At 53.8% G+C, this 25,574-nt stretch overlaps 1 protein-coding gene across 1 annotated transcript in view; it reads left to right on the forward strand.

The window, feature by feature from the left end:
* The first annotated feature begins 24,939 nt into the window (after positions 1-24,939).
* Positions 24,940-25,574, forward strand: part of LOC115124873 (platelet glycoprotein Ib alpha chain) — a 35,319-nt gene continuing 34,684 nt past the window's right edge. The window contains exon 1 of the mRNA XM_065021171.1: positions 24,940-25,043. The gene's annotated coding sequence lies outside the window, so the exon portion shown is untranslated. The remainder of the gene's footprint in view (positions 25,044-25,574) is intronic.

Below are 25,574 nucleotides of genomic sequence, written 5' to 3' on the forward strand. Positions count from 1 at the left end.
AGAGGGAGAGAAGAGGCGGAGGGGATGGGAGAAGAGGCGGAGGGGATGAGGAGGAGAAGAGGCGGAGGGGATGGGAGAGGAGGGAGGGCGGAGAAGGGATGGGAGAGGAGGCGGAGGGGATGGGAGAGGAGAAGGAGGGGAGAGGGGAGAGGAGAAGGAGGGGAGAGGAGGAGGAGGGGATGGAGAGGAGGAGGGAGGGGATGGGAGAGGAGGCGGAGGGGATGGAGAGGAGGCGGAGGGGATGGAGAAGAGACGGAGGGGATGGGAGAGGATGGGAGAGGAGGGATGGGAGAGGAGGCGGAGAGGGAGGGGATGGGAGAAGAGGCGGAGGGGGATGGGAGAGGAGGCGGAGGGATTGGGAGAGGATGGGAGGAGGGGATGGGAGAGGAGGGGAGGGGGGATGGGAGAAGAGGCGGAGGGGATGGGAGAGGAGGGAGGAGGGGGATGGGAGAGGAGGCGGAGGGGATGGGAGAGGAGGGGATGGGAGAGGAGGCGGAGGGGGATGGGAGAGGAGGCGGAGGGGATGGGATGGGAGAGGAGCCGGAGGGGATGGGAGAGAGGAGGCGGAGGGGGATGGGAGAGGAGGCGGAGGGGATGGAGAGAGGATGGGCAGAGGGGATGGGGGAGAGGAGGCGGAGGGGATGGGAGAGGAGGCGGAGGGGATTGGAGAGGAGGAGGAGGGGATGGGAGAGGAGGAGACGGAGGGGATGGGGGAGAGGAGGAAGGAGGGGATGGGAGAGGAGGCGGAGGGGATGGGAGAGGAGGCGGAGGGGATGGGGAGAGGAGGCGGAGATGGGGATGGGATGGGAGAGGAGCGGGGGGATGGGAGGGGATGGGAGAAGAGGCGGAGGGGATTGGAGAAGACGGATGGGAGAGGGAGAGGAGGCGGAGGGGAGGAGGGGATGGGAGAGGAGATTGGAGGGGAGAGGAGGCGGAGGGATTGAGAAGAGAAGAGCGGAGGGGATGGGAGAGGAGGGAGGAGGGGATGGGAGAGGAGGCGGAGGGGGATGGAGAGGAGGCGGGGGATGGGAGAGAGACGGATTGGGGGGATGGGATGGGAGGAGATTGGAGAGGGAGGGAGGGCAGGGAGAGGAGGCAGAGGGGATGGGGAGAGGCGGAGGGATGGGAGAGGAGGGGATGGGAGAAGAGGCGGAGGGGATGGGAGAAGAGGCGGAGGGGATGGGGAGAAGAGGCGAGGGGATGGGGATGGGAGAAGAGGCGGAGGGGATGGAGAAGAGAAGAGGAGGGAGGGAAGATGGGAGAAGAGGCGGAGGGGAGGGGATGGAGATGAGGCGGAGGGGATGGGAGAGGAGGCGGAGGGGATGGGAGAGGAGGCGGAGGGGGATGGGAGAGGAGGCGGAGGGGATGGGAGAGAGGAGAAGGAGGGGATGGGAGAGAGGAGGCGGAGGGGATTGAGAAGAAGAAGTGGAGGGGATGGGAGAGGAGGCGGAGGGGATGGGAGAGGAGGCGGAGGGGATGAGGGGGAGAGGAGACGGAGGGGATGGGAGAGAGAGGCGGAGGGGATGGGAGAGAGGAGAGGGGATGGGGAGGGGATGGGGAGAGAGGAGGGGATGGGAGAAGGGAGCGGAGGGGATGGGAGAAGGGCGGGGGATGGGGGATGGGAGAGGAGAAGGAGGGGATGGGAGAGGAGGCGGAGGGGATGGAGAAGAAGGAGGGGATGGGAGAGGAGGCGGAGGGGATGGGGAGAGGAGGCGGAGGGGATGGGAGAAGAATGGGAGAGGCGGAGGGGAGTGAGGGATGAGGAGGGGAGGGGAGGGGCCGGAGGGGATGGGAGAGGAGGAGAAGGAGGGGATGGGAGAGGAGGCGGAGGGATGGAGAAGAGGCGGAGGGGATGGGAGAGGAGGCGGAGGGGATGGGAGAGGAGGCGGAGGGGGGATGGGATGGAGAGAGGAGCCGGAGGGGATGGGAGAGGAGGCGGAGGGGATTGGAGAAGAGGCGGAGGAGGAGGCGGATGGGGGGGATGGAGAGAGGAGAGAAGAGGGGGATGAGAGAGGAGGCGGAGGGGATGGGAGAAGAAGCGGAGGGGATGGGAGAGAGGCGGAGGGGATGGGAGAGGAGGCGGAGGGGATGGGAGAGGAGGAAGAGGGGGGATGGGAGAAGAGACGGAGGGGATGGGAGAGGAGACGGAGGGGATGGGAGAGGTGGCGGAGGGGATGGGAGAGGAGGATGGGAGGGGATGGGAGAAGAGGCGGAGGGGATGGGAGAAGAGGCGGAGGGGATGGGAGAAGAGGCGGAGGGGATGGGAGAAGAGGCGGAGGGGATGGGAGATGAGGCGGAGGGGATGGGAGAAGAGGGGATGGGAGAGGGGAGGCGGAGGGGATGGGAGAAGAGGCGGAGGGGATGGGAGAGGAGGTGGAGGGGATGGGGGGAGAGGAGAAGGAGGGGATGGGAGAGGAGGCAGAGGGGATGGGAGAGGGATTGGAGAAGAAGCGGAGGGGATGGGAGAGGAGGCGGAGGGGATGGGAGAAGAAGGAGGGGATGGGAGAGGAGGCGGAGGGGATGGGAGAGGAGACGGAGGGGATGGGGAGAGGAGGCGGAGGGGATGGGAGAGGAGACGGAGGGGATGGGAGAAGAGGGAGAGGGGAGGGGATGGGAGAGGGGAGGAGGGGATGGGGGAGAGGGAGAAGGAGGAGGATGGGAGAGGAGGTGGAGGGATTGGAGAAGAGATGGAGGGGATGGGAGAGGAGGCAGAGGGGATGGGAGAGGAGGCGGAGGGGATGGGAGAGGAGAGGGATGAGGGGGATGGGAGGGGGAGGAGGCGGAGGGGATGGGAGAAGAGGGGAGGAGGGGATGGGGAGAGGAGGGTGGAGGGGATGAGAGAGAGGAGCGGGGGATGGAGAGGGGGAGAAGTGAGGGGATGGGAGAAGAGGGAGAGGAGACGGAGGGATGGAGGGGATGGGAGAGGAGACGGAGGGGATGGGAGAGGAGGCGGAGGGATGGGAGAGGGGCCGGAGGCGGAGGGGATGGGAGAGGGGAGGAGGATGGGGATGGGGAGAAGAGGCGGAGGGATGGGAGAAGAGGCGGAGGGGATGGGAGAAGAGGCGGAGGGGATGGGAGAAGAGGCGGGGGGATGGGAGAAGAGGCGGAGGGGATGGGAGAAGACTTGAGGGATGGGAGAAGAGGCGGAGGGGATGGGAGAAGAGGCGGAGGGGATGGGAGAGGAGGCGGAGGGGATGGAGAAGAGCGGAGGGGATGGGAGAGGAGAAGCGGAGGGGATGGGAGAGGAGACGGAGGGGATGGGAGAGGAGACGGAGGGGATGGGAGAGGAGGCGGAGGGGATGGGAGAAGGGGGATGAGGAGAGGGAGGGGATGGGAAAGGAGGCGGAGGGAGGGGATGGGAGAAGGAGGGGATGGGAGAGGAGGAGGAGGGGATTGGAGAGGAGGCGGAGGGGATTGGAGAGGAGGCGGAGGGGATTGGAGAAGAGGCGGAGGGGATGGGAGAGGAGGCGGAGGGGATGGGAGAGGAGGATGAGGGGATGATGGGAGGGAGAGAGGAGGCGGAGGGATGGGAGGAGGGGATGGAGAGGAGGCGGAGGGGATGGGAGAGGAGGAGGGGATGGGAGAGGAGTGGGGAGGGGATGGGAGAAGAGATGGGAGAGGAGGGATGGGAGAAGAGGCGGAGGGGATGGGAGAAGAAGCGGAGGGGATGGGAGAGGAGGCGGAGGGATGGGGAGGGGATGGGAGAGGAGGCGGATGGGATGGGAGGAGGCGGAGGGGATGGGAGAGGAGGCGGAGGGGATGGGAGAGGAGATGAGGTGGAGGGGATGGGAGAGGAGGCCGAGGGGATGGGAGAGGAGGCGGAGGGATGGGAGAAGAGGCGGAGGGGATGGGAGAAGAGGCGGAGGGGATGGGAGAAGAGGCGGAGGGGATGGGAGAAGAGGCGGAGGGGATGGGAGAAGAGAGCGGAGGGGATGGGAGAAGAGGCGGAGGGGATGGGAGAGGAGAGGAGGCAGGGATGGGAGAGTGGAGGGGATGGGAGGAGGCAGAGGGGATAGGAGGGAGAGGAGAGGAGGGGATGGGAAAGGAGGCGGAGGGGGATGGGAGAAGGAGGGGATGGGAGAGGAGGGCGGAGGGGATGGGAGAGGAGGCGGAGGGGGATGGGAGGGGAGAAGAGGAGGGGATGGGAGGGGAGGCGGAGGGGATGGGAGGAGGGGATGGGATGGGAGAGCGGAGGGGATGGGAGAAGAGGCGGAGGGGATGGGAGAAGAGGCGGAGGGGAGGGGAGAGAGGCGGAGGGGATGGGAGGAGATGAGGGGATGGGAGAGGAGGCGGAGGGGATGGGGAGAGGAGGCGGAGGGGATGGGAGAGGAGAGAGGGGATGGGAGAGGAGGCGGAGGGGATGGGAGAAGAGGCGGGAGGGGATGGGAGAGAGAAGGAGGGGATGGGAGAGGAGGCGGAGGGGATGGGAGAGGAGGCGGAGGGGATGGGAGAAGAGGGGGAGGGGATGGGAGAAGAAGCGGAGGGGATGGGAGAAGAGGCGGAGGGGATGGGAGGGAGGAGGGGGAGGAGGAGAGGGGATGGGAGAGGAGAGGAGGCAGGAGGCGGGAGGGGGGGAGAGGGAGAGGAGGCGGAGGGGATGGGAGAGGAGGGGATGGGAGATGAGGGGATGGGAGGAGGGAATGGGATGGGAGAAGGAGGGGAGGGGATGAGGAGAAGGAGGGGGGATGGGGAAGAGAGGAGGCGGAGGGGATGGGAGAAGAGGAGGGGATGGGAGGAGGCCCAGGGATGGGAGAGTCGAGGAGGCGGAGGGGATGGGAGAAGGAGGGGATGGGAGAGGCGGAGGGGATGGGAGAGGAGGCGGAGGGGATGGGAGAGGAGGAGGAGGGGATGGGAGAGGAGGGGATGGGGGGATGGGAGGAAGAAGAGGGAGGGGATGGGAGAGGAGGCGGGAGGATGGGAGATGGGAGAGGAGGCTGAGGATGGGAGGGGATGGGAGAGGAGGGAGAGGGATGGGAGAGGAGCGGAGGGGATGGGAGAGGAGGAGGAGGGGATGGGAGAGAGGAGAAGGAGGGGATGGGAGAAGAGGATGGGAGGGGATGGGGGGGGAGAGGAGAAGAAGAGGGGATGGGATAGGAGGCGGAGGGGATGGGAGAGGAGACAGAGGGGATGGGAGAAGGAGGGAGGGGATGGGGAGGAGGCGGAGGGGATGGGGGAGAGGATGGGGGCGGAGGGGATGAGAGAGGAGGGGATGAGGGGAGGGGAGAAGAGGCGGAGGGGATGGGAGAGGAGGCGGAGGGGATGGGAGAAGATGGGAGAGGGGAATGGGAGAAGGAGGCGGAGGGGATGGGAGAAGAGAGGAGGGGATGGAGAGAGGATGGGAGGGAGGCGGGGGATGGGAGAGAGGCGGAGGGGATGGGAGGGAGAGGAGGCGGAGGGGATGGGAGAGGAGGCGGAGGGATGGAGATGGGGAGGGATGGGAGAGGAGGCGGAGGGGATGGGAGAAGAAGCGGAGGGGATGGGAGAGGAGGGGATGGGAAGGAGGGGAGATGAGAGGGGATGGGAGAGGAGGGGGATGGGAGAAGAAGAGGGGATGGGAGAAGGAGAGGAGGGATGGGAGAGGCGGAGGGGATGGAGAGAGGAGAGAGGAGGGGATGGGAGAAGAGCGGAGGGATGGGAGAGGAGGGAGGGGAGGGGAGAGGAGGAGGAGGGGGATGGGAGAGGAGGCGGAGGGGATGGGAGAGGAGAAGGAGACGGGATGGAGATGGGAGAGGAGGCGGAGGGATGGGAGAGGAGGCGGAGGGGATGGGAGAGGAGGCGGAGGGGATGAGGGAGAGGAGGCAGAGGGATGGGAGGGGATGGGAGAAGAGGCGGAGGGGATGGGAGAAGAAGCGGAGGGATGGGGAGAGGAGGAGGGGATGGGAGAGGAGGTGGAGGGGATGGGAGAGAGAGGAGGAGGGATGGGAGAAGAAGGGAGGGGATGGGAGAGGAGGCGGAGGGGATGGGAGAGGAGATGGAGGGATGGAGAGGAGGTGGAGGGGGAGGGGAGAGGAGGGAGTGAGGGGATGGGAGAGGAGGCGGAGGGGATGGGAGAGGAGGGAGGGGATGGGAGAAGGAGGCGGAGGGGATGGGAGAAGAGCGGGAGGGGAGGAGGATGGGAGAGGAGGCGGAGGGGATTGGAGGGATGGGAGAAGAGGAGGCGTGAGAGGAGGAGGGGATGGAGATGAGGGGATGGGAGAGAGGCGGAGGGGGAGGGGGATGGGAGAGGAGACGGAGGGGATGGGGAGGAGGCGGAGGGGATGGGAGAAGAGGCGGAGGGGATGGGAGAGGAGGCGGAGGGGATGGGAGAAGAAGGATGGGAGAGGAGGGGATGGGAGGGGATGGGAGAGAGGCGGAGGAGGGATGGGAGAAGAGGGAATGGGAAGGGAGGGGAGAGGAGACGGAGGGAGGAGAGGAGGCGGATGGGAGAGGAGGCGGAGGGATGGGAGAGGAGAGGGATGGGAGAGAGAGACGGAGGGATGGGAGAGGAGGGGAGGATGGGAGAGGCAGAGGGGATGGGGAGAGAGGAGGCGGAGGGGATGGGAGAAGAGGAGGGTGGAGGGGATGGGAGAGGAGGAGGCAGAGGGATGGGAGAGGATGGAGCCGGAGGGGATGGGGGAGGGGATGGGAGAGGAGGCGGAGGGGATGGGAGAGGAGAGGAGGGGATGGGAGAGGAGGCGGAGGGGATGGAGAAGAGAGGAGGAGGGATGGGAGGAGAGGAGATGAGGGATGGGAGAGGAGGCGGAGGGAGGGGATGGGAGGAGCCGGAGGGGGTTGGGAGAGGGGGGATGGGAGAGGAGGATGGGGAGGGGATGGGAGAGAGGAGATAGGGAGGGGGAGGATGGGAGGGGAGGGGGAGAGGAGGCGGAGGGGATGGGAGAGGAGAAGGAGGGGATGGGATGGGAGGCGGAGGGATGGGAGAGAGGCGGAGGGGATGGGAGAAGAAGAGGCGGAGGGGATGGGAGAGGAGGCGGAGGGGATGGGAGAAGAGGCGGAGGGGATGGAGAGGAGGCTGAGGGGATGGGAGAGAGAGGAGGCAGAGGATGGGAGAGGAGAGGGGCGGAGGGGATGGGAGAGGAGGAGGGGATGGGAGAGGAGGCGGAGGGATGGGAGAGGAGAGGAGGAGTGGGCGGAGGGGATGGAGAGAGGAGGGGATGGGAGAGGAGGGAGGGATGGGAGAGGAGGCGAGGGGGATGGGGAGGAGGGATGGGAGAGAGAGGAGGGAGGGATGGAGAGGAGGCGGAGGGATGGAGAGGAGGCGGAGGGGATGGAGAAGGGAGGGGGATGGGAGAAGAGGCGGAGGGGATGGGAGAGGAGAGGCGGAGGGATGGAGAGGAGGCGGAGGGGATGAGAGGAGGCAGAGGGGATGGGAGAGAGGAGGGGATGGGGAGGGATGGAGGGGATGGGAGAGAGGCGGAGGGGATGGGAGAGGAGATGGAGGGGATGGGAGAGGAGGAGGGATGGGAGGGGAGGAGGAGGGATGGGAGAAGAGGATGGGAGGGGATGGGAGAAGAGGCGGAGGGGATGGGAGAGGAGGGGATGGGAGAGGCGGGAGGGGATGGGAGAAGAGAGCGGAGGGGATGGGAGAAGAGGCGGAGGGGATGGGAGAGAGGCGGAGGGGATGGAGAGGAGAGGAGGCAGGGGATGGGAGAGAGAGGCAGAGGGGATGGAGAGGAGGGGAGGGGGATGGGAGAGAGGAGACGGAGGGGATGGGAGAGGAGGCTGGAATGGGAAAGGGAGGGGATGGGAGAGAGGGGAGGGGAGGGAGACGGAGGGGATGGGAGAGGAGGCGGGGGATGGAGAAGGGAGAGAAGGCGGAGGGGATGGGAGAGGAGGCGGAGGGGATGGGAGAGGGGAGAGGGGAGGAGGGGATGGGAGAGAAGAGGGGATGAGAGGGGAGTGGATGGGAGAGAGAGGCGGAGGGGATGGAGAGGAGGCGGAGGGGATGGGAGAGAAGAAGCGGAGGGGATGGGAGAGGAGGCGGAGGGGATGGGGAGAGGAGAAGGAGGGGATGGGAGAGGAGGCGGAGGGGATGGGGAGAGGAGGCAGAGGGGATGGGAGAGGAGGCGGAGGGGGATGGGGAGGAGAAGGAGGGATGGGCGGAGGCGGAGGGGGGAGAAGGCGGAGGGGATGGGAGAGGAGGCGGAGGGGATGGAGAGGAGCGGAGGGGATGGGAGAGGAGAGAGGAGGGGATGGAGGAGGGACGGAGGGGATTGAGAGGAGGAGGGGATGGGAGAGGAGACCTGGAGGGGATGGGAGAGGAGGGATGGGATGGGAGAGGAGGCGGGGGGATGGGAGAGGAGAGGCGGAGGGGATGGGAGAGGAGAGGAGAAGGAGGGGATGGGAGAGGAGGAGGAGGGGATGGGAGAGAGGAGGCGGAGGGGATGGGAGAGGAGGAGGAGGCAGAGGGGATGGGAGAGGAGGCGGAGGATGGGAGAGGAGATGGGAGAGGAGGGGATTGGGAGGGAGAGGAGAGAAGAGGGGAGGAGGGGATGGGAGAGCGGAGGGGAGGGGAGGGGATGGAGATGGGAGAGGATAGGGGAGCGGAGGGGATGGGAGAGGAAGCGGAGGGGATTGGAGGAGGCAGAGGGGATGGGAGAAGAAGCGGAGGGGATGGGAGAGGAGGTGGAGGGGATTGGAGCAGGTGGAGGTGATGGCTGAAATACAACTGATGGTGGATGTTTCTACTCTTTTAAAAGAGAAAATGGCAAAGATTAACAACGACATTCAGACCAGGGAGGCCCCTCCGAGATTCAGACTAGGGAGGCCCCTCAGAGATTCAGATTAGGGAGGCCCCTCAGAGATTCAGACTAGGGAGGCCCCTCAGAGGATTGAGAAGGAGTGACTGAGCTCTGTTCTGATTCTGGAAGGGGTGAGAAGGAGTGACCGAGCTCTGCTCCTGAACTGTGAAGTGGATTGGAGATGCTTAATGTGAGTCTGGGAGGAGTTTACAGTTTAACCAGACACCTAGGTATTTGTAGTTGTCCACATATTCGGCCCGAGAATTGCACCCTGTGGCACCTGCATAGAGACTGCCAGAGGTCCGGACAACAGGCACTCCGATTTGGCACACGGAACTTTGTCTGAGAAGTAGTTTGGTGAACCAGGCGAGACAGTCATTTGAGAACCAAGACTGTTGAGTCTGCTGATAAGAATGCGGTGATTGACAGAGTCAAAAGCCTTGGCCAGGTCTATGAATAGGGCTGCACAGTATTGTCTTTTATCTATGGTGGTTATGATATCGTTTAGGACCTTGAGCGTGGCTGAGTGGCACCCATGATCAGCTCGGAAACCAGAAGGTACGGTGGGATTCAAAATGGTCGGTGATCACATTTCTGTTTGAAAAAGCTAGCCTTTGCTTTCCAAGATGGCGTAGCAGTAAGTCGTCCTGTCGTCCCGTCCCTGTATATATCGCTTCTTTTTCGTTTTTTTTACATATTTTTCTTCGCATACCTCTTTAAAAACATTTTGCTAAACCTAAGCTTCCAAGTACTCTCCTGCAACCCGCCTCACCCAATGTAGCTATTTTTCCTAAAGTATTTATATTTACTTCGGAACCGGAACCCCTCAACTGAAGCTAGCCAGCTAACCACCAGCTATGCTAGCGGTCTTCAGCTAACCGGTCATCAGCTAACCTTTAGCCCGGAAAGCTCTCGCCAGTTCGAACAACGCGACTCTAACCAGAGCACAACGGACCTATTTATTTTTCATCCCCGGATTCCCACCGCAAACGGAACATTTTTCAGCTGGATTTTCACAACTAGCTATCTAGCTAAACTGCAACCCCAGATGATTACCCCTGGCTAGCGTTTCCACCCACTTAGCCTGAAGCTAGCCCGGCCAGAGCACCTGTAGCATACTCCTGGGCTACAATACCCGGGCCCACGACCGGTCTGTCGATGCCACCGCTTGAAGAGGAATAAACAGACTCACCCCATCGCGACGTCCCCCAAAGGCTAACTCTCTAGCCCTCGCTATCTCCCTGCTTGCTAATTCGGCCTGCTAGCTTGTCTAGCTCCGGTCCGCTAACTGCTACCTTGTCTAGCCCGGGCCTACGAACCGCGTCCCAAACACTCTCTGGACCCATTTACTATCTCTTTTTGATTTTTAATTTGTTTATACCTTCCGGAAACCTGCCTCACCCAATGTGATACGGAATCGCTATTACTTTTAATTTTTTAGAACACACTCAAGAACCTCCAGACGCTAACTAGCTACAAGCTATTTAGTCATTGTTAGTTTTTTTTACCTGGATAACACTCGCCAGTCCAGCTTCCCTGCCCATCCACCGCTGCCCCCTGGACACTGATCTCTTGGCTACATAGCTGACGCACGCTGGACTGTCCATTAATCACGGTACTCCATTCTGCTTGTTTGTTTTATCTGTCGGCCCCGTTGCCTAGTCAACGCCATTTTACCTGCTGTTTGTTGTGCTAGCGGATTAGCCTCGCCTACTGTTTTTAGCTAGCTTTCCAAATTCAACACCTGTGATTACTGTATGCCTCGCTGTATGTCTCTCTCATATGTCAATATGCCTTGTATACTGTTGTTCAGGTTAGTTATCATTGTTTTAGTTCACAATGGAGCCCCTAGTTCCACTCTTCATACCCCTGTTACCTCCTTTGTCCCACCTCCCACACATGCGGTGACCTCACCCATTACAACCAGCACGTCCAGAGATACAACCTCTCTCATCATCACCCAGTGCCTGGGCTTACCTCCGCTGTACCCGCACCCCACCATACCCCTGTCTGCGCATTATGCCCTGAATATATTCTACCATGCCCAGACACCTGCTCCTCTTATTCTCTGCCCCCAACGCTCTAGGCGACCAGTTTTGATAGCCTTTAGCCGCACCCTCATACTACTCCTTCTCTGTTCCGCGGGTGATGTGGAGGTAAACCCAGGCCCTGCATGTCCCCAGGCACTCTCATTTGTTGACTTCTGTGATCGAAAAAGCCTTGGTTTCATGCATGTCAACATCAGAAGCCTCCTCCCTAAGTTTGTTTTACTCACTGCTTTAGCACACTCTGCTAACCCTGATGTCCTTGCCGTGTCTGAATCCTGGCTCAGGAAGGCCACCAAAAATTCAGAGATTTCCATACCCAACTATAACATCTTTCGTCAAGATAGAACTGCCAAAGGGGGAGGAGTTGCAGTCTACTGCAGAGATAGCCTGCAAAGTAATGTCATACTTTCCAGGTCCATACCCAAACAGTTCGAACTAATAATTTTGAAAATTACTCTCTCCAGAAATAAGTCTCTCACTGTTGCCGCCTGCTACCGACCACCCTCAGCTCCCAGCTGTGCCCTGGACACCATTTGTGAATTGATCGCCCCCCATCTAGCTTCAGAGTTTGTTCTGTTAGGTGACCTAAACTGGGATATGCTTAACACCCCGGCAGTCCTACAATCTAAGCTAGATGCCCTCAATCTCACTCAAATCATCAAGGAACCCACCAGGTACAACCCTAACTCTGTAAACAAGGGCACCCTCATAGACGTCATCCTGACCAACTGGCCCTCCAAATACACCTCCGCTGTCTTCAACCAGGATCCCAGCGATCACTGCCTCATTGCCTGTATCCGCCACAGAGCCGCAGTCAAACGACCACCCCTCATCACTGTCAAACGCTCCCTAAAACACTTCTGTGAGCAGGTCTTTCTAATCGACCTGGCCTGGGTATCCTGGAAGGACATTGACCTCATCCCATCAGTTGAGGATGCCTGGTCATTCTTTAAAAGTAACTTCCTCACCATTTTAGATAAGCATGCTCCGTTCAAAAAATGCAGAACCAAGAACAGATACAGCCCTTGGTTCACTCCAGACCTGACTGCCCTCGACCAGCACAAAAACATCCTGTGGCGGACTGCAATAGCATCGAATAGTCCCCGTGATATGCAACTGTTCAGGGAAGTCAGGAACCAATACACGCAGTCAGTCAGGAAAGCTAAGGCCAGCTTCTTCAGGCAGAAGTTTGCATCCTGTAGCTCCAACTCCAAAACGTTCTGGTACACTGTGAAGTCCATGGAGAACAAGAGCACCTCCTCCCAGCTACCCACTGCACTGAGGCTAGGTAACACGGTCTCCACCGATAAATCCATGATTATCGAAAACTTCAATAAGCATTTCTCAACGGCTGGCCATGCCTTCCGCCTGGCTACTCCAACCTCGGCCAACAGCTCCACCCCCCCGCAGCTCCTCGCCCAAGCCTCTCCAGGTTCTCCTTTACCCAAATCCAGATAGCAGATGTTCTGAAAGAGCTGCAAAACCTGGACCCGTACAAATCAGCTGGGCTTGACAATCTGGACCCTCTATTTCTGAAACTATCCGCCGCCATTGTCGCAACCCCTATTACCAGCCTGTTCAACCTCTCTTTCATGTCGTCTGAGATCCCCAAGGATTGGAAAGCTGCCGCAGTCATCCCCCTCTTCAAAGGGGAAGACACCCTGGACCCAAACTGTTATAGACCTATATCCATCCTGCCCTGCCTATGTAAGGTCTTCGAAAGCCAAGTCAACAAACAGGTCACTGACCATCTCGAATCCCACCGTACCTTCTCCGCTGTGCAATCTGGTTTCCGAGCCAGTCACGGGTGCACCTCAGCCACACTCAAGGTACTAAACGATATCATAACCGCCATCGATAAAAGACAGTACTGTGCAGCCGTCTTCATCGACCTTGCCAAGGCTTTCGACTCTGTCAATCACCATATTCTTATCGGCAGACTCAGTAGCCTCGGTTTTTCGGATGACTTCCTTGCCTGGTTCACCAATTACTTTGCAGACAGAGTTCAGTGTGTCAAATCGGAGGGCATGCTGTCCGGTCTTCTGGCAGTCTCTATGGGGGTGCCACAGGGTTCAATTCTCGGGCCGACTCTTTTCTCTGTATATATCAATGATGTTGCTCTTGCTGCGGGCGATTCCCTGATCCACCTCTACGCAGACGACACCATTCTATATACTTTCGGCCCGTCATTGGACACTGCTATCTAACCTCCAAACGAGCTTCAATGCCATACAGCACTCCTTCCGTGGCCTCCAACTGCTCTTAGACGCTAGTAAAACCAAATGCATGCTTTTCAACCGATCGCTGCCTGCACCCGCATGCCCGACTAGCATCACCAACCTGGATGGTTCCGACCTTGAATATGTGGACATCTATAAGTACCTAGGTGTCTGGCTAGACTGCAAACTCTCCTTCCAGACTCATATCAAACATCTCCAATCGAAAATCAAATCAAGAGTCGGCTTTCTATTCCGCAACAAAGCCTCCTTCACTCACGCCGCCAAGCTTACCCTAGTAAAACTGACTATCCTACCGATCCTCGACTTCGGCGATGTCATCTACAAAATGGCTTCCAACACTCTACTCAGCAAACTGGATGCAGTCTATCACAGTGCCATCAGTTTTGTCACTAAAGCACCTTATACCACACACCACTGCAACTTGTATGCTCTAGTCGGCTGGCCCTCGCTACATATTCGTCGTCAGACCCACTGGCTCCAGGTCATCTACAAGTCCATGCTAGGTAAAGCTCCGCCTTATCTCAGTTCACTGGTCACGATGGCAACACCCATCCGTAGCACGCGCTCCAGCAGGTGTATCTCACTGATCATCCCTAAAGCCAACACCTCATTTGGCCGCCTTTCGTTCCAGTACTCTGCTGCCTGTGACTGGAACGAACTGTAAAAATCGCTGAAGTTGGAGACTTTTATCTCCCTCACCAACTTCAAACATCAGCTATCTGAGCAGCTAACCGATCGCTGCAGCTGTACATAGTCTATTGGTAAATAGCCCACCCATTTTCACCTACCTCATTCCCATACTGTTTTTATACTGTTTTTATTTATTTACTTTTCTGCTCTTTTGCACACCAATATCTCTACCTGTACATGACCATCTGATCATTTATCACTCCAGTGTTAATCTGCAAAATTGTAATTATTCGCCTACCTCCTCATGCCTTTTGCACACATTGTATATAGACTGCCCCTTTTTTCTACTGTGTTATTGACTTGTTAATTGTTTACTCCATGTGTAACTCTGTGTTGTCTGTTCACACTGCTATGCTTTATCTTGGCCAGGTCGCAGTTGCAAATGAGAACTTGTTCTCAACTAGCCTACCTGGTTAAATAAAGGTGAAATAATTTTTTTTTTTTAAACTGCCTGAGTATGTTGGTTCCAGACTTCCCTGAAAAGTTGCATATCACGGGGCTATTCGATGGTAATGCAGAACGCCACAGGATGTTTTTGTGCTGGTCAAGGGCAGTCATGTTAGGGTTAGGGACAGTTAGGGACAGTGTGTTATGGTTAGGGACAGTGTGTTATGGTTAGGGACAGTGTGGGACAGTGTGTTATGGTTAAGGAGAGTGTGTTGTGGTTGGGGCCAGTGTGCTATGGTTAAGGACAGTGTGTTATGGTTAGGGACAGTGTGTTATGGTTAGGGACAGTGTGTTATGGTTAGGGACAGTGTGTTATGGTTAGGGACAGTGTGTTATGGTTAGGGACAGTGTGTTAGGGACAGTGTGTTATGGTTAGGGACAGTGTGTTATGGTTAGGGACAGTGTGTTATGGTTAGGGACAGTGTGTTATGGTTAGGGACAGTGTGTTATGGTTAGGGACAGTGTGTTATGGTTGAGGACAGTGTGTTATGGTTAGGGACAGTGTGGGACAGTGTGTTATGGTTAAGGACAGTGTGTTATGGTTAAGGACAGTGTGTTATGGTTGAGGACAGTGTGTTATGGTTATGGACAGTGTGTTAGGGACAGTGTGTTAGGGTTAGGGACAGTATGTTATGGTTGAGGACAGTGTGTTATGGTTAGGGACAGTGTGGGACAGTGTGTTATGGTTAAGGACAGTGTGTTGTGGTTGGGGCCAGTGTGTTATGGTTAGGGACAGTGTGTTAGGGACAGTGTGTTAGGGTTAGGGACAGTTAGGGACAGTGTGTTATGGTTGGGGCCAGTGTGTTATGGTTAGGGACAGTGTGTTATGGTTAGGGACAGTGTGTTAGGGACAGTGTGTTATGGTTAGGGACAGTGTGTTATGGTTAGGGACAGTGTGGGACAGTGTGTTATGGTTGGGGACAGTGTGTTATGGTTAGGGACAGTGTGTTAGGGACAGTGTGTTATGGTTGGGGACAGTGTGTTTTGGTTAAGGACAGTGTGTTATGGTTAGGGACAGTGTGGGACAGTGTGTTATGGTTGGGGACAGTGTGTTAGGGTTAGGGACAGTGTGTTATGGTTAGGGACAGTGTGTTATGGTTAAGGACAGTGTGTTATGGTTAGGGACAGTGTGTTATGGTTGGGGCCAGTGTGTTATGGTTAGGGACAGTGTGTTAGGGACAGTGTGTTATGGTTGGGGACAGTGTGTTTTGGTTTCGGGACAGTGTGTTATGGTTAGGGACAGTGTGTTATGGTTGGGGCCAGTGTGTTATGGTTAGGGACAGTGTGTTAGGGACAGTGTGTTATGGTTAGGGACAGTGTGTTATGGTTAGGGACAGTGTGTTATGGTTGGGGACAGTGTGTTAGGGACAGTGTGTTATGTTAGGGACAGTGTGCTATGTTAGGGACAGTGTGTTATGGTTAAGGACAGTGTGTTATGGTTAGGGACAGTGTGTTATTGTTAGGGACAGTGTGAGACAGTGTGTTATGGTTGGGGACAGTGTGTTAGGGACAGTGTGTTATGGTTAGGGACAGTGTGGGACAGTGTGTTATGGTTGGGGACAGTGTGTTAGGGACGGTGTGTTGTGGTTGGGGCCAGTGTGTTATGGTTAGGGACAGTGTGTTATGGTTAGGGACAGTGTGTTGTGGTTAGGGACAGTGTGTTGTGGTTAGGGACAGTGTGTTATGGTTGGGGACAGTGTGTTAGGGACAGTGTGTTATGTTAGGGACAGTGTGTTATGTTAGGGACAGTGTGTTATGGTTAAGGACAGTGTGTTATGGTTAGGGACAGTGTGTTATGGTTAGGGACAGTGTGTTGTGGTTAGGGACAGTGTGTTGTGGTTAGGGACAGTGTGTTATGGTTAGGGACAGTGTGTTATGGTTAGGGACAGTGTGTTAGGGACAGTGTGTTATGGTTGGGGCCAGTGTGTTATGGTTAGGGACAGTGTGTTATGGTTAGGGACAGTGTGTTAGGGACAGTGTGTTGTGGTTGGGGCCAGTGTGTTTTGGTTAGGGACAGTGTGTTATGGTTAAGGACAGTGTGTTATGGTTAGGGACAGTGTGTTATGGTTGAGGACAGTGTGTTATGGTTAGGGACAGTATGTTATGGTTGAGGACAGTGTGTTATGGTTAGGGACAGTGTGGGACAGTGTGTTATGGTTAGGGACAGTGTGTTATGGTTAGGGACAGTGTGTTAGGGACAGTGTGTTATGGTTGGGGCCAGTGTGTTATGGTTAGGGACAGTGTGTTATGGTTAGGGACAGTGTGTGACAGTGTGTTATGGTTGGGGACAGTGTGTTAGGGACAGTGTGTTATGGTTAGGGACAGTGTGTTATGGTTAGGGACAGTGTGTTATGGTTAGGGACAGTGTGGGACAGTGTGTTATGGTTAGGGACAGTGTGTTATGGTTAGGGACAGTGTGTTAGGGACAGTGTGTTATGGTTGGGGACAGTGTGTTTTGGTTAAGGACAGTGTGTTATGGTTAGGGACAGTGTGTTATGGTTAGGGACAGTGTGGGACAGTGTGTTATGGTTGGGGACAGTGTGTTAGGGTTAGGGACAGTGTGTTATGGTTAGGGACAGTGTGTTATGGTTAAGGACAGTGTGTTATGGTTAGGGACAGTGTGTTATGGTTGGGGGCAGTGTGTTATGGTTAGGGACAGTGTGTTAGGGACAGTGTGTTATGGTTGGGGACAGTGTTTTTTGGTTTCGGGACAGTGTGTTATGGTTGGGGACAGTGTGTTATGGTTGGGGCCAGTGTGTTATGGTTAGGGACAGTGTGTTATGGTTGGGGCCAGTGTGTTATGGTTAGGGACAGTGTGTTAGGGACAGTGTGTTATGGTTAGGGACAGTGTGTTATGGTTAGGGACAGTGTGTTATGGTTGGGGACAGTGTGTTATGTTAGGGACAGTGTGTTATGGTTAAGGACAGTGTGTTATGGTTAGGGACAGTGTGTTATGGTTAGGGACAGTGTGTTATGGTTAGGGACAGTGTGTTATGGTTAGGGACAGTGTGTTATGGTTAAGGACAGTGTGTTATGGTTAAGGACAGTGTGTTATGGTTAGGGACAGTGTGTTATGGTTAGGGACAGTGTGTTATGGTTAGGGACAGTGTGTTATGGTTAGGGACAGTGTGTTATGGTTGGGGACAGTGTGTTTTGGTTTCGGGACAGTGTGTTATGGTTGGGGACAGTGTGTTATGGTTGGGGACAGTGTGTTATGGTTGGGGCCAGTGTGTTATGGTTAGGGACAGTGTGTTATGGTTGGGGCCAGTGTGTTATGGTTAGGGACAGTGTGTTAGGGACAGTGTGTTATGGTTAGGGACAGTGTGTTATGGTTAGGGACAGTGTGTTATGGTTGGGGACAGTGTGTTAGGGACAGTGTGTTATGTTAGGGACAGTGTGTTATGTTAGGGACAGTGTGTTATGGTTAAGGACAGTGTGTTATGGTTAGGGACAGTGTGTTATTGTTAGGGACAGTGTGAGACAGTGTGTTATGGTTGGGGACAGTGTGTTAGGGACAGTGTGTTATGGTTAGGGACAGTGTGGGACAGTGTGTTATGGTTGGGGACAGTGTGTTAGGGACGGTGTGTTGTGGTTGGGGCCAGTGTGTTATGGTTAGGGACAGTGTGTTATGGTTAGGGACAGTGTGTTAGGGTTAGGGACAGTGTGTTGTGGTTAGGGACAGTGTGTTGTGGTTAGGGACAGTGTGTTATGGTTAGGGACAGTGTGTTATGGTTAGGGACAGTGTGTTATGGTTAGGGACAGTGTGTTATGGTTAGGGACAGTGTGTTGTGGTTAGGGACAGTGTGTTGTGGTTAGGGACAGTGTGTTATGGTTAGGGACAGTGTGTTATGGTTAGGGACAGTGTGTTATGGTTATGGACAGTGTGTTAGGGACAGTGTGTTATGGTTGGGGCCAGTGTGTTATGGTTAGGGACAGTGTGTTATGGTTAGGGACAGTGTGTTAGGGACAGTGTGTTGTGGTTGGGGCCAGTGTGTTTTGGTTAGGGACAGTGTGTTATGGTTAAGGACAGTGTGTTATGGTTAGGGACAGTGTGTTATGGTTAGGGACAGTGTGTTATGGTTGAGGACAGTGTGTTATGGTTAGGGACAGTGTGTTATGGTTAGGGACAGTATGTTATGGTTGAGGACAGTGTGTTATGGTTAGGGACAGTGTGGGACAGTGTGTTATGGTTAGGGACAGTGTGTTATGGTTAGGGACAGTGTGTTAGGGACAGTGTGTTATGGTTGGGGACAGTGTGTTTTGGTTAAGGACAGTGTGTTATGGTTAGGGACAGTGTGTTATGGTTAGGGACAGTGTAGGACAGTGTGTTATGGTTGGGGACAGTGTGTTAGGGTTAGGGACAGTGTGTTATGGTTAGGGACAGTGTGTTATGGTTAGGGACAGTGTGTTATGGTTGGGGCCAGTGTGTTATGGTTAGGGACAGTGTGTTAGGGACAGTGTGTTATGGTTAGGGACAGTGTGTTATGGTTAGGGACAGTATGTTATGGTTGAGGACAGTGTGTTATGGTTAGGGACAGTTAGGGACAGTATGTTATGGTTAAGGACAGTGTGTTATGGTTAGGGACAGTGTGTTATGGTTGGGGACAGTGTGTTAGGGTTAGGGACAGTGTGTTATGGTTGGGGACAGTGTGTTAGGGTTAGGGACAGTGTGTTATGGTTAGGGACAGTGTGTTATGGATAAGGACAGTGTGTTATGGTTAGGGACAGTGTGTTGTGGTTGGGGCCAGTGTGTTATGGTTAGGGACAGTGTGTTAGGGACAGTGTGTTAGGGTTAGGGACAGTTAGGGACAGTGTGTTATGGTTGAGGACAGTGTGTTATGGTTAGGGACAGTTAGGGACAGTATGTTATGGTTAAGGACAGTGTGTTATGGTTAGGGACAGTGTGTTATGGTTGGGGACAGTGTGTTAGGGTTAGGGACAGTGTGTTATGGTTAGGGACAGTGTGTTATGGTTAGGGACAGTGTGTTATGGTTAGGGACAGTGTGGGACAGTGTGTTATGGTTGGGGACAGTGTGTTAGGGACAGTGTGTTATGGTTAGGGACAGTGTGTTATGGTTAGGTACAGTATGTTATGGTTAGGGACAGTGTGTTATGGTTGAGGACAGTGTGTTATGGTTAGGGACAGTGTGTTAGGGACAGTGTGTTAGGGTTAGGGACAGTTAGGGACAGTATGTTATGGTTGAGGACAGTGTGTTATGGTTAGGGACAGTGTGGGACAGTGTGTTATGGTTAAGGACAGTGTGTTGTGGTTGGGGCCAGTGTGTTATGGTTAGGGACAGTGTGTTAGGGACAGTGTGTTAGGGTTAGGGACAGTTAGGGACAGTGTGTTATGGTTGGGGACAGTGTGTTAGGGTTAGGGACAGTGTGTTAGGGACAGTGTGTTATGGTTAGGGACAGTGTGTTATGGTTAGGGACAGTGTGGGACAGTGTGTTATGGTTGGGGACAGTGTGTTAGGGACAGTGTGTTATGGTTAGGGACAGTGTGTTATGGTTAGGGACAGTGTGGGACAGTGTGTTATGGTTAGGGACAGTGTGTTATGGTTAGGGACAGTGTGTTAGGGACAGTGTGTTATGGTTGGGGACAGTGTGTTTTGGTTAAGGACAGTGTGTTATGGTTAGGGACAGTGTGTTATGGTTGGGGACAGTGTGTTAGGGTTAGGGACAGTGTGTTATGGTTAGGGACAGTGTGTTAGGGACAGTGTGTTATGGTTAGGGACAGTGTGTTATGGTTAGGGACAGTGTGGGACAGTGTGTTATGGTTGGGGACAGTGTGTTAGGGACAGTGTGTTATGGTTAGGGACAGTGTGTTATGATTAGGGACAGTGTGGGACAGTGTGTTATGGTTGGGGACAGTGTGTTAGGGTTAGGGACAGTGTGTTATGGTTAGGGACAGTGTGGGACAGTGTGTTATGGTTAGGGACAGTGTGTTATGGTTAGGGACAGTGTGTTATGGTTGGGGCCAGTGTGTTATGGTTAGGGACAGTGTGTTATGGTTGGGGCCAGTGTGTTATGGTTAGGGACAGTGTGTTAGGGACAGTGTGTTGTGGTTGGGGCCAGTGTGTTTTGGTTAGGGACAGTGTGTTATGGTTAAGGACAGTGTGTTATGGTTAGGGACAGTGTGTTATGGTTAGGGACAGTATGTTATGGTTGAGGACAGTGTGTTATGGTTAGGGACAGTGTGGGACAGTGTGTTATGGTTAAGGACAGTGTGTTGTGGTTGGGGCCAGTGTGTTATGGTTAGGGACAGTGTGTTAGGGACAGTGTGTTAGGGTTAGGGACAGTTAGGGACAGTGTGTTATGGTTGGGGACAGTGTGTTAGGGTTAGGGACAGTGTGTTATGGTTAGGGACAGTGTGTTAGGGACAGTGTGTTATGGTTAGGGACAGTGTGTTATGGTTAGGGACAGTGTGGGACAGTGTGTTATGGTTGGGGACAGTGTGTTATGGTTAGGGACAGTATGTTATGGTTGAGGACAGTGTGTTATGGTTAGGGACAGTGTGGGACAGTGTGTTATGGTTAAGGACAGTGTGTTGTGGTTGGGGCCAGTGTGTTATGGTTAGGGACAGTGTGTTAGGGACAGTGTGTTATGGTTGGGGACAGTGTGTTAGGGTTAGGGACAGTGTGTTAGGGACAGTGTGTTATGGTTAGGGACAGTGTGTTATGGTTGGGGCCAGTGTGTTATGGTTAGGGACAGTGTGTTATGGTTGGGGCCAGTGTGTTATGGTTAGGGACAGTGTGTTAGGGACAGTGTGTTGTGGTTGGGGCCAGTGTGTTTTGGTTAGGGACAGTGTGTTATGGTTAAGGACAGTGTGTTATGGTTAGGGACAGTGTGTTATGGTTAGGGACAGTATGTTATGGTTGAGGACAGTGTGTTATGGTTAGGGACAGTGTGGGACAGTGTGTTATGGTTAAGGACAGTGTGTTGTGGTTGGGGCCAGTGTGTTATGGTTAGGGACAGTGTGTTAGGGACAGTGTGTTAGGGTTAGGGACAGTTAGGGACAGTGTGTTATGGTTGGGGACAGTGTGTTAGGGTTAGGGACAGTGTGTTATGGTTAGGGACAGTGTGTTAGGGACAGTGTGTTATGGTTAGGGACAGTGTGTTATGGTTAGGGACAGTGTGGGACAGTGTGTTATGGTTGGGGACAGTGTGTTATGGTTAGGGACAGTATGTTATGGTTGAGGACAGTGTGTTATGGTTAGGGACAGTGTGGGACAGTGTGTTATGGTTAAGGACAGTGTGTTGTGGTTGGGGCCAGTGTGTTATGGTTAGGGACAGTGTGTTAGGGACAGTGTGTTATGGTTGGGGACAGTGTGTTAGGGTTAGGGACAGTGTGTTAGGGACAGTGTGTTATGGTTAGGGACAGTGTGTTATGGTTTGGGACAGTGTGTTATGGTTGGGGACAGTGTGTTAGGGACAGTGTGTTATGGTTAGGGGCAGTGTGTTATGGTTAGGGACAGTATGTTATGGTTGAGGACAGTGTGTTATGGTTAGGGACAGTGTGGAACAGTGTGTTATGGTTAAGGACAGTGTGTTGTGGTTGGGGCCAGTGTGTTCTGGTTAGGGACAGTGTGTTAGGGACAGTGTGTTAGGGTTAGGGACAGTTAGGGACAGTGTGTTATGGTTGGGGACAGTGTGTTAGGGTTAGGGACAGTGTGTTAGGGACAGTGTGTTATGGTTAGGGACAGTGTGTTATGGTTAGGGACAGTGTGGGACAGTGTGTTATGGTTGGGGACAGTGTGTTAGGGACAGTGTGTTATGGTTAGGGACAGTGTGGGACAGTGTGTTATGGTTAGGGACAGTGTGTTATGGTTAGGGACAGTGTGTTAGGGACAGTGTGTTATGGTTGGGGACAGTGTGTTATGGTTAGGGACAGTGTGTTATGGTTAGGGACAGTGTGTTAGGGTTAGGGACAGTTAGGGACAGTGTGTTATGGTTAGGGACAGTGTGTTATGGTTAGGGACAGTGTGTTATGGTTAGGGACAGTGTGTTATGGTTGGGGACAGTGTGTTAGGGTTGGGGACAGTGTGTTAGGGTTAGGGACAGTGTGTTATGGTTAGGGACAGTGTGTTAGGGACAGTGTGTTATGGTTAGGGACAGTGTGTTATGGTTAGGGACAGTGTGGGACAGTGTGTTATGGTTGGGGACAGTGTGTTAGGGTTAGGGACAGTGTGTTATGGTTAGGGACAGTGTGTTATGGTTAGGGACAGTGTGTTATGGTTGGGGCCAGTGTGTTATGGTTAGGGACAGTGTGTTAGGGACAGTGTGTTATGGTTGGGGACAGTGTGTTATGGTTAGGGACAGTGTGTTATGGTTGGGGACAGTGTGTTAGGGACAGTGTGTTATGTTAGGGACAGTGTGTTATGTTAGGGACAGTGTGTTATGGTTAAGGACAGTGTGTTATGGTTAGGGACAGTGTGTTATTGTTAGGGACAGTGTGAGACAGTGTGTTATGGTTGGGGACAGTGTGTTAGGGACAGTGTGTTATGGTTAGGGACAGTGTGGGACAGTGTGTTATGGTTGGGGACAGTGTGTTAGGGACAGTGTGTTAGGGTTAGGGACAGTGTGTTGTGGTTAGGGACAGTGTGTTGTGGTTAGGGACAGTGTGTTGTGGTTAGGGACAGTGTGTTATGGTTAGGGACAGTGTGTTATGGTTAGGGACAGTGTGTTAGGGTTAGGGACAGTGTGTTGTGGTTAGGGACAGTGTGTTGTGGTTGGGGCCAGTGTGTTGTGGTTGGGGACAGTGTGTTGTGGTTGGGGACAGTGTGTTAGGGACAGTGTGTTAGGGTTAGGGACAGTGTGTTGTGGTTAGGGACAGTGTGTTATGGTTAGGGACAGTGTGTTGTGGTTAGGGACAGTGTGTTGTGGTTAGGGACAGTGTGTTGTGGTTAGGGACAGTGTGTTGTGGTTAGGGACAGTGTGTTATGGTTAGGGACAGTGTGTTATGGTTAGGGACAGTGTGTTATGGTTAGGGACAGTGTGTTATGGTTAGGGACAGTGTGTTAGGGACAGTGTGTTGTGTGTTGTGGTTGGGGCCAGTGTGTTAGGGTTGGGGACAGTGTGTTAGGGCCAGTGTGTTATGGTTGGGGCCAGTGTGTTATGGTTAGGGACAGTGTGTTATGGTTAGGGACAGTGTGTTATGGTTGGGGACAGTGTGTTATGGTTAGGGACAGTGTGTTATGGTTAGGGACAGTGTGTTAGGGACAGTGTGTTGTGTGTTGTGGTTGGGGCCAGTGTGTTAGGGTTGGGGACAGTGTGTTAGGGACAGTGTGTTGTGTGTTGTGGTTGGGGCCAGTGTGTTAGGGTTGGGGACAGTGTGTTAGGGACAGTGTGTTGTGTGTTGTGGTTGGGGCCAGTGTGTTAGGGTTGGGGACAGTGTGTTGTGGTTGGGGCCAGTGTGTTAGGGTTGGGGACAGTGTGGGAGCACAGAATTAAATGTGTGTGGTGTGTAATGTGTGTGGTGTGTGGTGTGTAATGTGTGTGGTGTGTAATGTGTGTGGTGTGTAATGTGTGTGGTGTGTAATGTGTGTGGTGTGTAATGTGTGTGTGTGGTGTGTAATGTGTGTGGTGTGTGGTGTGTAATGTGTGTGGTGTGTAATGTGTGTGTGTGTGTGTGTGTAATGTGTGGTGTGTAATGTGTGTGGTGTGTAATGTGTGTGGTGTGTAATGTGTGTGGTGTGTGGTGTGTAATGTGTGTGGTGTGTAATGTGTGTGGTGTGTAATGTGTGTGGTGTGTAATGTGTGTGGTGTGTGGTGTGTAATGTGTGTGGTGTGTAATGTGTGTGGTGTGTAATGTGTGTGGTGTGTGGTGTGTGTGGTGTGTGTGGTGTGTGGTGTGTGTGGTGTGTAATGTGTGTGGTGTGTAATGTGTGTGGTGTGTGTGTGTGTGTGTGTGTGGTGTGTAATGTGTGTGGTGTGTGGTGTGTGGTGTGTGTGGTGTGTAATGTGTGTGTGTGTAATGTGTGTGGTGTGTAATGTGTGTGGTGTGTAATGTGTGTGTGTGTGGTGTGTAATGTGTGTGGTGTGTAATGTGTGTGGTGTGTAATGTGTGTGGTGTGTAATGTGTGGTGTGGTGTGTGTGGTGTGTAATGTGTGTGGTGTGTAATGTGTGTGGTGTGTAATGTGTGTGGTGTGTAATGTGTGTGTGTGTGTGGTGTGTAATGTGTGTGGTGTGTAATGTGTGTGGTGTGTGGTGTGTAATGTGTGTGGTGTGTGGTGTGTAATGTGTGTGGTGTGTAATGTGTGTGGTGTGTAATGTGTGTGGTGTGTAATGTGTGTGGTGTGTAATGTGTGTGGTGTGTAATGTGTGTGGTGTGTAATGTGTGTGGTGTGTAATGTGTGTGGTGTGTAATGTGTGTGGTGTGTAATGTGTGTGGTGTGTAATGTGTGTGGTGTGTAATGTGTGTGGTGTGTAATGATACAAGTGTGTCAAAGCATAAGTGTATTTTTTAAAATATAATGTAGGGTCTTTTTGGAGTGAAATGAAGAGAATATCCAATCAACTATCAGGCAGCTTTCCTGTCAGACATATCTCTTCCTGTCTGTCATTCATAGAGAGACCACGGGTCTTCACACACAGCACACACACATACACACAATAGACAGCACACACACATGCACACACACACACATACACAGCATACACGCAATACACAGCACACACACAATACACAGCACACACACATACACACAATACACAACACGTACACACACACAGACACAGAAACAGGAAACAGCAAACACACACACACAGCACACAGACACAGACACACCCAGACAGTTGGGTATATCTTCAGCCAGCTATAGTGTTTGTGTTGGACTCTGGACCAGCTGCAGATTGAAGTCTAAGGAGGAGCAACACGGTAAATCTCTATTATAAATGACCTGGTAATATGGTAGAAACATCAGTCTCTATTATAAATGACCTGGTAATATGGTAGAAACATCAGTCTCTATTATAAATGACCTGGTAATATGGTAGAAACATCAGTCTCTATTATACCTGGTAATATGGTAGAAACATCAGTCTCTATTATAAATGACCTGGTAATATGGTAGAAACATCAGTCTCTATTATAAATGACCTGGTAATATGGTAGAAACACCAGTCTCTATTATAAATGACCTGGTAATATGGTAGAAACATCAGTCTCTATTATACCTGGTAATATGGTAGAAACATCAGTCTCTATTATAAATGACCTGGTAATATGGTAGAAACATCAGTCTCTATTATACCTGGTAATATGGTAGAAACATCAGTCTCTATTATAAATGACCTGGTAATATGGTAGAAACATCAGTCTCTATTATAAATGACCTGGTAATATGGTAGAAACATCAGTCTCTATTATAAATGACCTGGTAATATGGTAGAAACATCAGTCTCATTT

The sequence above is a fragment of the Oncorhynchus nerka genome, linkage group LG8, assembly GCF_034236695.1.
Source record: "Oncorhynchus nerka isolate Pitt River linkage group LG8, Oner_Uvic_2.0, whole genome shotgun sequence".
Taxonomy (NCBI): Eukaryota; Metazoa; Chordata; class Actinopteri; order Salmoniformes; family Salmonidae; genus Oncorhynchus; species Oncorhynchus nerka.